The sequence below is a fragment of the Ovis aries genome, chromosome 15, assembly GCF_016772045.2.
Source record: "Ovis aries strain OAR_USU_Benz2616 breed Rambouillet chromosome 15, ARS-UI_Ramb_v3.0, whole genome shotgun sequence".
NCBI lineage: Eukaryota > Metazoa > Chordata > Mammalia > Artiodactyla > Bovidae > Ovis > Ovis aries.
In genome coordinates, this window is record NC_056068.1 from 37,736,359 (window position 1) to 37,754,017 (window position 17,659).

Consider the following 17,659-nt stretch of genomic DNA (forward strand, 5'->3'; position numbering starts at 1 on the left):
AAGGGGTTGCAAAGAGTAAATGCACACATGGGATGAATCTAGACCAGCTCTTGGTTTACGTTCAATACACACAGCAGAAGATGGGGGGCAACTTTTTTATGTTTATCACTGAAAAACCCATATTACAAAATAGGAATTTTTTTTTTCCTATTTAATCATTATTTTGTGAACTATGATAGAGACTTGAAAATGTGCTGGAATTAGTTCTGAATCAGTTATTGCACAGCAAAGAAGAGCCTGGCTAAACAATGAGAGTATCTCTTAACTGCAGATCTATCACTGCTTTATTCACAGAAAACGGCTGGTGGTTAAAACACACGCTGGGCACGATTCAGTGGTAGAGAAATAGTGTAAGAGTAAATGCATTCAATGTTTGGCCACAGAAAGTACATCTTTTCAGTGTGCTGTGGGAAAATGGAGTGCAAATAAAAACTATAAATAGCAGATAGGAGTATTTTTTGCAATAAAATGCAAAGAGCTTCTATTTCTCAAGTTTTTAAGCATGACAATGCCCATTTACTTAGCAACAGACACAGCCTCAAAAGTAATTTTCAGTGACAAATCTCTTTACGATTACAGGGTCCATGTTGAATTTCAGTATTCAGAGTCAACAGTCAAAAAACTACTCGCTGCATTCCACTGTAAATTACAATTTTGCTCTAATTTTTTCAAGTTAAGAAAATAGAAAAAAGAATCTGGTTGGGTATACAGACTATGTTAAATAGGTTGTGAATCTACAATACACAACCTATTTACTCATCAGTGAGCTAAAACAAGTATCTTTAATATTGCAAACAATGTTCACTAATTTTGTTTTTAAAAACTGAGTCATTTTAATACATTTATTTAATACTGGTAGGTAACCACCACACACACTGAATACACAGTGGATGGTGGATGGGTATTAAAAGTTTAAGAAACATTGGTAAAAGCATTCATTCCTCCAAAATAACATGGAGCTTTTTTAAAATTTTACCTCCAAGTAGCCAGTATATGCTCTATATCAATTGTTCCAAAGTCAGCAAAACCTAAACTTCTCTCTCAATATCAAAGGAAATCCTATAAATAAATATAAGGATAAATAATTCAAATATTATTAAATTTTGAATCAAGTAAAAAAGAGTTTTAGTGACTATGGTATGTTCTCAAAACATGGTTCTGTTATATGATAAGATGTCATTTCACGAAAGGATGAATTTTAATTGCTGTTTTTAGAAGCTTCCGGTACTCCATTTGTCTCTTCCCATCTAAATTCAAATATTACACAGTATCAGAAATTAGTACATATTTTCACACTGTAGACATCTGTTCAAAAATAATTTTAAAAACAGCATTTTCTCATAATTTAAGTAACATGTGAGGTGCCTATTATTTAAAAAAATTCTTTTAGTTGATTTGATAAAAGTAAACCCAAAACTGTGCTTTTATAAACTCAGCTTTTCTTTGTGGTTAAAAAGTTGAATCCTGATAAAAGTTTCTGTTTGAATCTGTTTGTAAGTCCAACATGCTTTACAGAGCTCTACGAAACCACCAACACCACAGCGAAACATCAGCAGCACAACCAGGAGATGTTATCAGGTTCAATTACGTCAATGAGGTTTTACTTCATTGTTCCCTAATGTAGCCAAGAAGAAAAACATACATGTGTCCTCAAGTTAAGCTTAGAGAACTGTGACATTTATGTGAAATTTGAAAGATTAGCTATTATGTGACAGCTGTGAATTAACTGTTAAAACATACTTTATTTTCAGCATTTTCACTTGAGCTTCGTGTATAAATCTAGGTTAACTTATTGAATTTCAGTACTTTCAACTTTTTCTGTGCCTTTCAACTTTAGGCCCATTTAACTATATTTATTGACCATAAACCCAAAACAAAAAATAAATGGACACCCTAAAAAGCTAAACTAAAACTGTACAACTGTACTTTCTAATAGTCTAAAGTGCAACGACAGTCATCTTGACCCCTGCATGACAAATAAAGGCCCCAGTCAGAAAACCTGAGAATAAGGGGGAAAAAAATAGGGGAGGGGGGGGGTCTCTGTGTGTGTGTCTCTGTGTGTGGTGGGGTGGAAACCTGAGAATAAGAGCCACAAAAAGGGGGGCGGGTGTGGTAGGGGTGGAGACTAGTATTACTTGGAAACTAGTCTCATTTACTATTCTTACCAATCAATCAAAACATGATTCCAGCTGTGGTGATTTAGACTGCAAGCTACACACCAGCACTGTTAGATGCCTAATACACAACAGCTTCTTTAATCTTTCCTAGAGTTCTTTGTGGTAAGCCTATTTCCCCGTTTTACAAATGACACAATGGAGACTAAGAAGGTGAAGTAACCTGCCCACAGTCACATGACTAGTAAGTGGCAGAGACAGAAACTAAATTCAGAGCTGTCTCATTCCAAAGCTTTTTAAGGATTCTTAAGCATTACGCTAAATGGTCTTTTTTTTTTTTCACTTTGTATCCGGGTATAGCTAATTAACATTATTGTGACAGTCTCAGGTGAACAATGAAGGAAGTCAGCCATACATATACATGTATTATGCTACACCATCTTATATTCTCAGCACTACCATGTGCTAGTAATATGGCAGGTGCTTGACAGCCATGTAGAATCAACAATTTTGCAAGTAACCCAATTTATATATGGAGAATTTGAGGCTTAGTGATTATTCTCCATTTGCCTCTCAGATCCCTTCTTTGTCCTCCTCTCCATGATGGGGAGGCTGACCCCTACACTCTGCATCTCCCAAGCTCCCATGCAGCTGACGTCCACTTAGGTTAGAAGATGATGGCAAGAAACTGGAGTTTGGGAGGAGAGGAAAATGGTTGTCTTTTCTGCTGCCTGCATGACTACAGCTCTTAATCAGTTGGTCTTCCCTTCACAACTTCAGCTGTGACTCTGAAACACTATTTCCATCCTTGTTCTATCAGCCTCAGGTGAGGTAACAGCTTTCTAGTGTTACTAGCTCTCTAGTTGTCTAACCATCCCTTGATCATCCTCTTAGGCTTGTTCCTTCTTTTAAGGTTTATTTGAACCACCTCGGAGTGAATTCAATTAATATTTCTTGCAATCCTAAATACCGGGACATTGTGAACCAAGTTCTATTAGGTGTCAGCTAGTAAATCGCAAAGCAAGTATCTGAACTCAGAATTATCGCCCTTCAGATTTTATTCTCTTTCTAGTACTATGCTGAAAGGATAATTATTTAAGTTTTTAATGAGATTTCTTTCCAAAAACTATAAAAAAAAGATTATCAAATCGTCAGATTACCCTCCAACACCTGATCCCATATTTCCTGCATTTCATTCTGTTACTACAGTTGAACTTGCCGAGCTCTCGTCAGTGACTCAGTTTTCCATAAATGGTCTAGATCCAATCTGCTGGTACCCGCATCTTGCTTCAGAAGTGTCTGACTCTTTGCAACCACATGAACTGTAGCGCATCAGGCTTCCTCTGTCCGTGGGATTCTCCAGGCAAGAATACTGGAGTAGGCTGCCATGCCCTCCTCCATGGGTTTGATCCCAAGATCCAATCCAGGTGTCTACCTGAGACTGCTTCACAAGCAGCTCTCTCCCTCGCTCTTCCATCATCATTTTTTCTCTCTACTAAATCATTCCCATTATTCCCATTAGACTATAAACATGCCGCAATTTCTCACCTCTCACACACACACAAACTTTTTCATGATCTTACACTCAGCCTCTATCCCACTTCTTTGCTTCCATTTATAGCAGAGCTCCTCAAGGGTAATGTTTACTTTTTGTTTCCAATTATTCTCCTATAATTCTCTCTGAGCTATACTAGATGGTCCTTGAACATGCCAGGCAACTCCAATGAAGATTTTTTTCCTAAAGCTGTACTGATAATTCAGAATTTAAAAGATAGCACTTAAAACATACATGTAAGTTTGGGCTTTTTTCTCAAGAGTTCCAAACTAGAAACAACAATATTTAAAGGGAGGGTACAAATATATGTTGAGTGGGAAAAATATGAAGTAATGAAGTCATAGAATGTTTGAAAAAGAGCTTTAATCTTTAAAAGTACCAACTAAAACACTTACAGCCTATTGATCTTATGAGACTTGTTTTTATTATTTGATGTTCTTAAATTGAATTAAAACACCTACTTTATTTTTAATCTTTCAGAATCATTTTAAAACAGTTTAACACACCACGGTCTCATTAGTTGTGCTAAGGGAATTCAAGCACAGAGAGTCGTTTTCTAAATATATGAAACAGCATCTATCTTATCAGTATTCTTAATCTCTTATCCACTCTACATGTTTTCAAGTTTTTACCTACCTGCTTCTCTTCTAGACCCGTGTCCTTCTAGATATATAACTTAGTACATACCTCAACTGGTTTCTCTGTCCTATCATTAAGCAGAATTTTATCTCCACCTCAGACATGGTCTCTACATTCCTACCAAGAGGTACATATTCTGAGGAGAATGTACCAAAAATAACTGAAAAAAAAAAAAAAAAAAAGGAATTGCAAGCCTATAACTTCCGTTTTTCCCCCCTAATGTGAACAGTGTTTTCCTTTTAAGTTACTGTATAATTTTCAGTGGGGCTTCTCAGGCGGCTCAGTGGTAAAAATTCCACTTGCTAATGCAGGACATATGGGTTCAATCCCTGGTCTAGGAAGAGCCCCTGGAGAAGAAAGTGACAACCCACTCCAGTATTCATGCCTGGGAAATCCCATGAACAGAAGAACCTTGTGGGCTACAGTCCATGTGGTCACAACTCAGTTGCTGAACAACAACAAAAATAATTTTTCAGTATAGTTTAAGCAAAAGATTAAATTAATAATAGCTAATATTTAAAAGACCTTACTAAAACATGTGAACAATTCAGGATCGCATGGTGGTGGTGGTTTACTCGCTAAGTCATGTTAGACTCTTGCAAACCCATGGACTATACCCTGCCAGGCTCCTCTGTCCATGGGTTTTTCCAGGCAAGCATACTGGAGTGAGTTGCCATTTCCTTCTCCATCAGGATCACATGAGGAGTGCCTTAATAAATATTTTTATGAACAAGAGCCAAAGAGAAAAAAACATTCCACACCTCAATCAATAGGAATATGCTACAAACTTGACTCTGATTTGGAAAGAAAATTGGGAAATCACAATGGTCTTCTGGGGATTTGAGGTTGATCTAAGATCAACCTAAAATCTAAGGACATGTTCCTCTATACACACAGTAACTCAGGCAGATTGATGCCAGAGCCCAGGCTCTCAAACACTTTACTGCACTGCTTCTCACCTACTAAGCAGGCTGCATTGCTCCACTCCTCGCCACCGCTACATCAACTCTGTACTGCTCACAGAGCTGAAAGATCCACAAATTGCACAGACATTCAAGTAAAACAAAGGAACTATCTAGTCCTAGGCAGGCATACCCCCTGCCTAACAAAGCAAATGTAACAGTTTTTTTTCTTTGATTGCCCACTGTAACTTATCTGAGAACAGATATAAAGTTAAGAATGATGAACCAACCAGTAAAATAATTATATATATATATATATATATATATATATATATATATATGGAGGGAAAATAAAATAACATGCAAATTCTCTGCTGGAAGTCCATATGTTTAGGAATTCTCCTTGACTCTCCTGATATTTAGGACTCTCTAATATGTTTACGCAGACACATGAGCTTTGTATTTCCAAACACCACAATGGAGAATCCCAATGGTATTTCGTCATGAGCAGAGAGTACATTTCGCCAATAATGTGTAATCTTTGTCCCAAGAGGAATACTTGAAGAGGGTTAGAGTACTGTTGTAGGAAAAATCTAGAAGTTCCCTCTAAGGGTTCGGCTCCAGGCTTTGATACCCTCTTGCAATCTGCCCACTCCACCCTGCCTTCGATCATTAGAACTATCAGTGCCCAGAACTATGGGCCCAGAAACCATTCAGATTATGGAAATTTCCCATCTTCAAACATGTCCAGCCCATTTGGAGAGAGGTTGGAAATCATTGTAGGTAATAGCTAAATATTGTCTGGGTAATGCATTTGAAAGAGAACAAATGGTGACCTTTAATCAGTTTCAAGTCTTTTAGTGTCCTCAAATTCCTACTTCATTGCAACTAAAAGTAAAATGTTGTTGAAGGGGGGAGGCAACCTCAAGTATGGCAAACCACAGGCAACGAAAGAGGCTCTGAAAACCTTGTGTTTACTATATTAGGTACTCTGTTGGGAGCTTTATATATACAGGTATTATTACCTTCAGCCTATGAGATCACTTTTTATAAATAATTAAAGTAAATTGTTGAGTGAATAAATGACTCATTTTTTAGTTCCTCTTTCCTCTTCCCCATAACAATTCAATTTGATCTAGATGTTTCTGATTTTTTGCCATAACCGTATTTTCACATTTTTATATCAGGCCTTGATCACTTTCAACAGCTTCCAATCAATTTTATCTACTTTATATAGTAAAACCAAACTTCAAAGCCATATATTATGATACGCTCCTGTTAGAAATATTCAGAGAATATTTGAACTTAGGGGAATTTAGAAGTTAATTCCAGTGTTCTCATTTTACAGATAAAGAAAACGAGGACCAGAGTAATTAAGTGATTTTTCTTTGTCCTTCCTACTCTCTGCCTAAAATCACTCAACTAAAAACATCTACCTGTAAGCAGTCAAGTAAAACAAATGAGACAAGTTGCTTTTAAATGAGACAAGTCTTCCCCTAAGAATTTGTTGTTGCTGTTGCTCAGTTGCTAAGTCACGCTGGACACTGCAACCCCATGGACTGTAGCACGCCAGGCTCTTCTGTCCTCCACTATCTCCTGGGGTTTGCTCAAATTCATGTACATTGAGTTAGTGATTCTGTCTCATTCTCTGCCCCCACTTCTCCTTTTATTATTCTACCAACTCATCTTTCCAACCAAATTCACATATGATTATCTCCCCAAACCCATGGGGGAAAATCTAACAACAAAAATCTGCTTACCACTTTCTACATCTGAGTTAAACCTTCCCATTTTCCTTGGTTCCTATTCTCTACTTCCTATTTCTTAATCTCAGTTAATGGAGCTGACCACATTAACTAAAAGAAATACTTAAAGGCTACAATGGAGGAATTCTTTAATAAAGGTTTTTTTTTCTTTTTTGGCTGCAAGGCATATTGGATCTTAGGTCCCTGACCAGGGAACGAACCTGGGTCCCCCTGCATTGGGAGTGTGGAGCCTTAGCCACTGGACCACCAGGGAAGTCCCTAATAAAGTTTTTTGAAAGTAGCAACTGGAAGTTCCTTTAGAAAGCAACAATCATGACTTAGATTATTCAATATGAACTACCACATTGCCAATATAATAAAGATTCAGGACCACAAACAAAGAACTCTTATTCTGTCAAATGGCTACATCTCCAAAACAGAAAGGACATTTTATACAAAAAGGACTATATAGGAAAGTAGACAGGTATATGGAAGAATATTTTCTGGGCTTCTCTGGCGGTCCAGTGGTTAAGAATCTGCCTTGCAGTGCGAAGGATGCAAAGGACAGCGGTTCGATCCCTGGTCTGTGAAGATTCCACGTGCTGGGGAGCAACAGTCCATACACCACAACTACTGAGCCGGTGCGGCAACTGCTGAAGCCAGCGTGCCTAGAGCCTGTGCTCTGCAACAAGCGCAGCCACTGCAACGAGAAGCCCACACTCTGCAACAAAGACCCAGCATAGACAAAAAAATAAAAATAAACAAACCCATTTTTTAAAATGTTTTCTTACCACTTGTTTATATAACTTGTCATGGGTAAAGTTTTAAGGAACAGAGATACATTTACTAGGCCTTTGTCTGTGTTTTTTTTCTTTTTTTTTTTTTTTAAGAACTGGGGCTTCCCTGGTGGCTCAGATGGTAAAAGAGTCTGCCTGCAATGCAGAAGACCTGGTTTGGATTCCTCAGTTGGGAAGATCCCCTGGAGAAGGGAATGGCTGCTCACTCTAGTATCTGACTCCAGAATTCCATGGACAAAGGAGCCTAGTGGCTTACAGTCTATGGGGTCAGAAAGAGTCAGATATGATTGAGAAACTAACATTTTCACTTTTTCTTTCACCACTGGTTTATATAACTTCTCAGGGGTAAAATTTTAAGTAACAGAGACACATTTACTATGCCCTTTCCTGCCCTTTTTTTTTTTTTTTTAAAGAACAGAGTATTAAATTTAGGAGGTAGAGGTATTAAAGAAAATTATCAAAGCATTAAGGAGATTTTAATTAACCAAGAAACTTAAAAATGTATGCTAACAAAACTATTTTTCCACTTAATATTAAATTTTACCACTTTTCATTTGGCATTTTTATCAGTCAGGTGGAAATTACTCAAGTTGGCAGCAGTATTTGTTATTTGAGTAAACAAGTTTTGTCATAACAGATAAAAATTAGGCAAAGATAATAGCCCCATAGTGACTTGATCTGAAAATGAAAATGGAACCTCAAGTCAAAAAAAAAATCAGATTTCCCCAGGGATCATCAAAGTATCCCACAGTATCCCAAATATATAAAACAAAATGTACTAAAAGTTTTATGTTTTGCATAGGCAAAATGACTTTAATATCTTTTAAATACAGAGATAAATTTAACACATTTAAATAAAAATTTTACCACATAAGAGACCACTAAACACTAATTTTCCAAGTATAAAATCATGAAAATCTGGAAACTATTTAAATTAGCTAATACTACAATGTAACATGGATCAGCTAAAGAAACCAAAAGATCAAAAGCTAGTTTCAAATAACTCTAGATACCCTATCTAAAAACTTAGAGCAACTGTTGACTCTTTTGTTTGCTATCAATTTATTTTCAAATATGAAGCCTTCTGACAGTGCTGCACAAATAATACCATTAGTTACTCCAACTGGCAAAGAAAAGGAAACCAACTGTTATATTAAAGTCTGTCAATGATCAATATATTAGTAAAAATTTTAAGAGCCTTCTTAACTATCTTTCCTCCTGTCCCCTCCCCCAATTAATGGTTACTCACTCATCAGAGGACAAATGCACACAAACCTAGCATTTTGCTGAGATTAGTGAGTCCAGTACCATGGGAAATTGTGCTAATTTTTGACCATGAAACTATTACAAAATAAACTAACCTATTCTTTTTTGTAGCTGATAGTTAATGAACTCAGCTCAATAAACTATCAGCCTGGCAACATGGAGTCAGGACAGGCACTATTTACTGATTCACCAACTATTAAATAAATCAGATGCAAATTATGCACCTTCAGCCTCTAGGAGGACAAGGTCTTCCCACCATCCAGCAAAGTGAGCACCTGGCACGTAAGAGCTGCTTAATAAACACTTGTAGCAAGAATTAACCTGTAACTTGTCACATCAGTTACTTATTCTTTATTTTTGGTGGCACTGGGTCTTCATTGCTGTGCCTGCATGCTTTATCTAGTTGCGGTGAGCGGGGGCTCCTCTTCACTACAGCACGTGGGCTTCTCATGGTGGTGGCTTCTCCTGTTGCCGAGCATGGGCTCCAGGCCATGTGGACTTCAGTAGTTGTAGCACACGGGCTCTAGAGCACAGGATCTCTAGCCATGGTGCTGGGCTTAGTTGCTCTGCAGCATGTGAAATCTTCTCCGACCAAGGATCGAACCCATGTCCCTTGAACTGGCAGGTGGATTCTTATCCACTGTACCACCATGGAAGTCCCACTTTTCCAATTTTATAAGTTTGAAATTTTGATTATGTAGCCTATTAATACTAATAGTAGCTAAATATTTAGCGAGAGCTTGCTTACCATATGACCTGCTGTCCTTGTTTTTACAGTTAATCATGGCTACGAGAGACGAAACTGACCAAGTTTACATGGCAGGTGAGTGGCAGAGCAAGCACTCAAGCTGGTCTTTCTACCTACAAGATCCAGAATTTTAATAACAATATTTCACTGGAATATTTGTAATTCATTATCATACTAAGAATCTCTACTATATAAGTCTCTTTTATCCCACAGCAAAGATCAGTTTACAAAAATGTGAAAGTAAATGGGACTTCCCTGGTGGTCCAGTGGCTAAGACTCCAGGCTCCCAATGCAGGGGCCTGGGTTTGATCCCTGGTCATGGAACAAGTGGTCCACATGCTACAACTAACAGAGTCTCCTGCTGTAACTAAGATCCTGCCTGCTGCAATGAAGACCAAAGATCACAAGTGCCAAACTAAGACCCGATGCAGCCAAAGAAGTAAATAAATTTTTAGAATGTGAAAGTACAGAATTTTCAAATCATAAATAATTATAATACATTACTTGCCTTCCTGGCTTACAGTACTTAGTCTACTGCTGAAGCTGAGTTCTTAATCACTAAAAACAACATTTGCTTCTATTAGAGAACAGAACAACTCTATGCAATGGAAGAAGGAGCCTACCCACTTAGAAAACCAGGGGCTAAGCTATTTTTGTTCCAGATGCCAGCATATAAAAGAATGCACTATCTTAAACCTGTTGTGAATATAAAATTAAGAATGTACTTTATAAAACATAAAGCACTACAGAAATGCTCAGAAAATCATATTTCATGTGTTTATATGCTATTGTCCAAAATACATGTAGCCTAGATTGCTCACACTTAAGACTATGTTAGTGTGCATTGCTGTATAAACAATTTTGCTCCCTATGCTGAATATTCTCTATTTTTCCCTTCAGATCCACTCTCTATATGGCAGTTTTCTCTTAGGAGGCTGAAAATTTTGGACTGCATCAAAAGGTTGTCATCTGGCTTTGTCATGGGGGACTACAGGAGGCACCAGCAGGAGAGGAGAGGGCAGGAGGAGAGTGAGGCCGAGGTATTTATAGGTGAGGACACCATCAGCTCCCTCTGAGACAGCACAGGCTCACAGTGGCTCAATTCCTCCTCTAAAGCTGCAGCTCCTGTGAGGGACCTTCTTCTGTATCTCCCAGAGCTTTATCCCTTGTCTCTTCAGGCGGTAGTAAGGGTTATTTCCGTTACCTCTCTTCACACTTTTACAAATTAAAGTGAAAGTGTTAGTCACTCAGTTGTGTCCGTCTCTTTGCAACCCCTTGGACTGTATGTAGCTTGCCAGGCTCCTCTGTCCATGGAATTCTCCAGGCAAGAACACTGGATTGGGTAGCCGTTCCCTTCTCCAGGGTATCTTCCCACCCAGGGATTCAACCTGGGTCTCCTGCATTGCAGGCAGATTCTTTACCATCTGAGCCACCAGGAAAACCCCCTTCCTCGCTTGGTGGGTAATGCCATGTGGCAACGCTGCTGCTAGTCACCCACACCCCGTGCCAGACAGGCCCAGCTCCTGGTGCTCACTTTTATAAATAGTTCTTTACTAAACAATCCTGTGGTGGTGGTTTAGTCACTAAGCCATGTCCGACTCTTGTGACCCCATGGACTGTAGCCTGCCAGGCTCCTGTACATTGGATTCTCCAGGCAAGAATACTGGAGTGGGTTGCCATTTCCTTCTCCAGGGGATCTTTCTGATCCAGGAATCGAACACGGGTGTGCTGCACTGCAGGCAGATTCTTTACCAACTGAGCTATAAGGGAAACTCTATAATGATCCTCAGTTACTCCATTTTAGTGTGCCATTTGTTTCTCCCTAAAACCATGGCTGGTATACTACCCTACATCACTTGATTTAGGCACTGTTTTTCCTAATTCTCCTTTAATATCCTTAGCACCCAGCATGAACACCTGTATATAAAATATACTAGAAAGGATACTAGACAGAAAATAAGAATATCTTAGTTCTATTTTCACTTCTACCAATGACTAGCACCCACTAAATCAAAGAAGTTGGATTAAATGGTAAAGTCTGTTCCAGAAATGATGTCTTTTTTTTTCTATATTGACAGTTGAAACCTCACCAACAGAGTTTTATTTGTGTTTGGATAATCATGGGAATACTTAAAAACAAATGAGTAATTGTTTAGCACTTTTTATTTAAAGGGTCAGAGAGTAAATATGTTAGACTTTGTAAGCCAAAAAGCAAAATCAAAAGCTACTATGTCGGGATTTCTATAACTACAAACATATTGCTACAGTTTAAGTTTTTGTAATGAAGTTCTGCCCATGGGAAGAATGAAATGAATTTGGAAGGAGCATTTCGTTTAATTGGGACTCCTTTATATAGCTGGTTTTCCCTGTCCTCAACATCAGTGTCACCTGTTTATGTTCATCTGTAATGATCTTATATGTGTCACCTTTGAAAATGTCTTTTCATACAGACAGGGACTGGCAAATATTGGTACCAGCCCACAAACAAGTGATTTTAATTGAATATAATCATTACTTTAAAGGTATGTATAGAATTATATTAGAGTGACTCTACAAAAAATGATCTTCACAACCCAGATAATCACAATGGTGTGATCACTCACCTAGAGCCAGACATCCTGGAATGCAAAGTCAAGTGGGCCTTAGGAAGCATCACTACAAACAAAGCTAGTGGAGGTGATGGAATTCCAGTTGAGCTATTTCAAATCCTAAAAGATGATGCTGTGAAAGTGCTGCACTCAATATGTCAGCAAATTTGGGAAACTCAGCAGTGGCCACAGGACTGGAAAAGGTCAGTTTTCATTCCAATCTCAAAGAAAGGCAATGCCAAAGAATGCTCAAACTACTGCACAATTGCACTCTTCTCACACAATGCTCAAAATTCTCCAAGCCGGACTTCAACAATACGTGAACCGTGAACTTCAGATGTTCAAGCTGGTTTTAAAAAAGGCAGAGGAACCAGAGATCAAATTGCCAACATCCTCTGGATCATCAAAAAAGCAAGAGAGTTCCAGAAAAAACATCTACTTCTGCTTTACTGACTATGCCAAAGCCTTTGACTGTGTGGATCACAGTAAACTGTGGAAAATTCTGAAAGAGATGGGAATACCAGACCACCTGACCTGTCTCTTGAGAAACATGTATGCAGGTCAGGAAGCAACAGTTAGAACTGGACATGGAACAACAGACTGGTTCCAAATAGGAAAAGGAGTATGTCAAGGCTGTATATTGTCACCCTGCTTATTTAACTTATATGCAGAGTACATCATGAGAGTACATCTAAAGGAGATCAGTCCTGGGTGTTCATTGGAAGGAATGATGTTGAAGCTGAAACTCCAATACTATGGCCACCTGATGAAAAGAGTTGACTCATTTGAAAAGACCCTGATGCTAGGAAAGATTGAGGGCAGAAGGAGAAGGGGACAACAGAGGATGAAATGGTTGGATGGCATCTCCAACTCAATGGACATGAGTTTGGGTAAACTCCGGGAGTTGGTGATGGACAGGGAGGCCTGGCGTGCTGTGGTTCATGGGGTCGCAAACAGCTGGACACAACTGAGCAACTGAACTGAACTGATATTTGCATTTCAGCATGTCATTACACTGCAGATAACCCATTCCAGTTGAAGGTTACTTGGAAATTCCCTGACTGTGCAGTTAAATGGATTCTGAAATACGGAAAATCCTTGACTTACTTTGAGTTCTGCATGCCACTGCTAGAACAGTACTTTGACCTAGGACATACAGCTGTTGCAAATTTGTGTAGTAATGGAGACTCAAATTTCTGACAAGATGTGAAGTATATAAAGCAGCTTGATGTAACTTGTGATCCAAACATTCACTGTTGTCAAAATTACTTTTACCACAATATAAATTTTGCAACTAAGCATTGTTACTCCTTGTAATTTTAGGTTGAATTTGTTAAGAAATATCAACTCTGGGCTGGGCTGGGTCACTAAGTCATGTCCAGTTTTTTGCGACTCCATGGACTGTAGCCCGCCAGGCTCCTCCGTCCATGAGATAATAATAATGGCTGAAGATGATTTCTCTCATTCAGAAAAGTTTCAGTACCAGCCTTGAGCTCAGAATTCAGAATAGATAATGGTAGAATATTACAGGGATGGTCTTTCTAAGAGTGCAACATCCTGGTTTGGGGAGGAAGTAAGGAGAGGAGATATAATGGTCATCTGAGTTAAATTCACCCATTCCAGTCCACTTTAGTTCACTGATTCCTAGAATGTCGACATTTACCCTTGCCATCTCCTGTTTGACCACTTCCAATTTGCCTTGATTCATGGACTTGACATTTCAGGTTCCTATGCAATATTGCTTTTTACAGCATGGGACCTTGCTTCTATCACCAGTCATATCCACAGCTGGGTATTGTTTTTGTTTTGGCTCCATCCCTTCATTCTTTCTAGAGTTATTTCTCCACTGATCTCCAGTAGCATATTGGGCACCTACTGACCTGGGGAGTTCCTCTTTCAGTATCCTATCATTTTGCCTTTAAAAAGATGCTTACTCCTTGGAAGAAAAGTTATGACCAACCTAGATAGCATATTCAAAAGCACAAACATTACTTTGCCAACTAAGGTCTCTCTAGTCAAGGCTATGGTTTTCCAGTAGTCATGTATGGATGTGAGAGTTGGACTGTGAAGAAAGCTGAGCACCGAAGAACTGATGCTTTTGAACTGCAGTGTTGGAGAAGACTCTTGAGAGTCCCTTGGACTGCAAAGAGATCCAACCAGTCCATTCTGAAGGAGATCAGCCCTGGTTTTCTTTGGAAGGAATAATGCTAAAGCTGAAACTCCAGTACTTTGGCCACCTCATGCAAAGAGTTGACTCATTGGAAAAGACTGATGCTGGGAGGGATTGGGGGCAGGAGGAGAAGGGGAACGACAGAGGATGAGATGGCTGGATGGCATCATTGACTCGATGAACATGAATCTGAGTGAACTCCGGGAGTTGGTGATGGACAGGGAGGCCTGGCGTGCTGCAATTCATGGCGTCGCAAAGAGTCGGACACTACTGAGCGACTGAACTGAACTGAAGGAGAGGAGAGAGTGTGTAGTAAAAGGCGTGTAGAGAGTTCCAGTCTAACAGGAATATTATCATATATGAGAATCCATATGTATAAAGAAGATAAATCGAGGATATGGCTGTTTACATTCTGAATATGGTTCATTTTTCCAATGGACTCACTGCAGAGTTTTTCTAAATAAAGCCATCTGTAGGGAATTCCCTGGCAGTCCAGTGGTTAGGACTCTCTTCTCTCACTGCCAAAGGCCCAGGTTTGAACTAAATCCCATAAGCCATGAAGTGAAGAAGTGTTAGTCGCTCAGTCATGTCCGACTCTTTGAGACCCTATGGACTGTAGCCCTCCAGGCTCCTCTCTCCATGGGATTCTCCAGGCAAGCATACTGGAGTGGGTTGCCGTTTCCTTCACCAGGGGATCTTCCAGACCCAGGGATCAAACCCACGCCCTCTGCATTGCAGGTAGATTCATTACTACTGAGTCACCAGGGAAGCCCAAAAATATCTGTACTCATAGCTTATTTAGATAAAGTGAGATAATACTCATGAAGAGTTTATGTATTATTGCACAAACTGACTCAACAAATGTTAACATTATGTATTAGTACTATCGATGCTGCTTCTCCTGGTTGTTAACAGAAAGTTAAGGAATGGTGAACATTAAAACTAAAGTAGTAAGGAAACTATCCAGTAAAATTAGGTTATCAAATGATCAAATTATCAAGGAAAAAATAAAACCATATTTCCATAAATATCCATGTTACTCAAAAAGGAACAAATAATTCAAGAAAAGTGGCCTATTCCTCTAACGCTAACAATGCATTTTGAAGTTTTTGCCTATGTAACTGAGTCAAGTCCTATCTCACAACCCATATCACTTTGTGTCTTTGTTTGTACGTTATTTAACACAATTTAAACAGGAAGTTCTGAAAACCGAAGCTTCCACAATCACTCTACCCTGCTCAAAAATAAAAATAAAAAAAGCCAATAAGATTTTCATAATAATTCTTATTTCTTAAATTCTAAAACAAACTACCATTTAGTCATCTAACATTAAGTGAGGCTTTTTAAAATCTCCAGGGCCTGCTTGAGTTTTCTAAGAAAAGTAACCATTTTAAGACGTCATGTGTGTTTTACCTACTAAAATATTTGAACACAAGTTGATTTGACTGTGAAAAATTTTTAAAGAGATGGGAATACCAGACCACCTGACCTGCCTCTTGAGAAATATGTATGCAGGTCAGGAAGCAACAGTTAGAACTGGACATGGAACAACAGACTGGTTCCAAATAGGAAAAGGAGTACATCAAAGCTATATATTGTCACCCTGCTTATTTAACTTCTATGCAGAGTACATCATGAGAAACGCTGAGCTGGAGGAAGCATAAGCTGGAATCATGATTGCCGGGAGAAATATCAATAACCTCAGACTTGCAGACGACACCACCCTTATAGCAGAATGTGAAGAAGGACTAAAGAGCCTCTTGATGAAAGTGAAAGAGGTGAAAAAGTTGGCTTAAAACTCAACATTCATAAAACTAAGATCATGACATCTGGTCCCATCACTTCATGGCAAATAGATGTGGAAACAATGGAAGCAGTGATAGGCTTTATTTTGGGGGGCTCCAAAATCACTGCAGATGGTGACTGCAGCCATGAAACCCTTAATCCTTGGAAGAAAAGTTATGACCAACATAGCCATCATATTAAATAGCAGAGACATTACTTTGCCGACAAAGGCCCATCTAGTCAAAGCTATGGTCTTTCCAGTAGTCATGTATGGATGTGACAGTTGGACTCTAAAGAAAGCTGAGTACCGAAGAATTGATGCTTTTGAACTGTGGTGTTAGAGAAGACTCTCGAGAGTCCCTTCGACTGTAAGGAGATCCAACTACTCCATCCTAAAGGAAACCAGTCCTGAATATTCATTGGAAGGACTGATGTTGAAGCTGAAACTCCAATACTTTGGCCACCTGATGCAAAGAACTGACTCACTGGACAACACCCGATGCTGGGAAAGATGGAGGGCAGGAGGAGAAGGGGACAACAGAGGATGAGATTGTTGGATGGTATCACCAACTCAAATGACATGAATCTGAGTAAACTCCAGGAGTTGGTGATGACAGAGAGGCCTGGCATGCTGCAGTCCATGGGGTCGCAAAGAGTCGGACATGACTTGAGCAGCTGAACTGAAATGAAATGACTGGACATTTCAGAAAATGTTATTATCTTTCTATGGAAAACAGTAATAAACATGAGGAAAACTTTAAGTCAATTTTATTGACCAGTTTCACATTTATAAACCGGCTTCTTTTATTATGGTAAAAAAGTTTAGAAACAATATGGGGCCAGATGGTGGCCCCTGCTCCCCTCCAATCCCCTAAAAGGGATACTTAAACTCAGACATCATTCTATTTTCAATTAAATTACCTCTACCACTTAAACACAGGGGCATAAAAATAACAGTACTTCTCTGGCAGAAAATGCTGAAGATAGGGGATGAATGGTTAGCCTAACATTTACCTAAGGAATATAAACTATTGGATTCTTAAACAATTTTCAACTTTACTAAAGAAATCAGAATTGGCATCTGAGAATATGTCAACTTTAAACACCCAATAACTCAATTTATGAACCAAGGATTCAATAATGTCAAATGTTATTATTCCTGAAGAGATTTCATTTTTTAAAAAATCCACTATTGAGCATCCAATTTTATTTTGATTTTAAAATTCAGGTATTTGTTTACATTTCCATCTTCTAGACTTTTTGATGGCAAGATTCCTTCCTTATCCTCAGTCACTAACACAGTACATGGCTCACGGAAGGCACTCTAAAGAAATACAGAATGGATAAGTG

General features: G+C 38.8%; 1 protein-coding gene across 2 annotated transcripts in view; it reads right to left on the reverse strand.

The window, feature by feature from the left end:
* The window catches only part of PDE3B (phosphodiesterase 3B), a 178,401-nt gene that overhangs the window by 73,901 nt on the left and 86,841 nt on the right, over window positions 1–17,659 (reverse strand). The gene's annotated exons all lie outside the window — the stretch shown is intronic.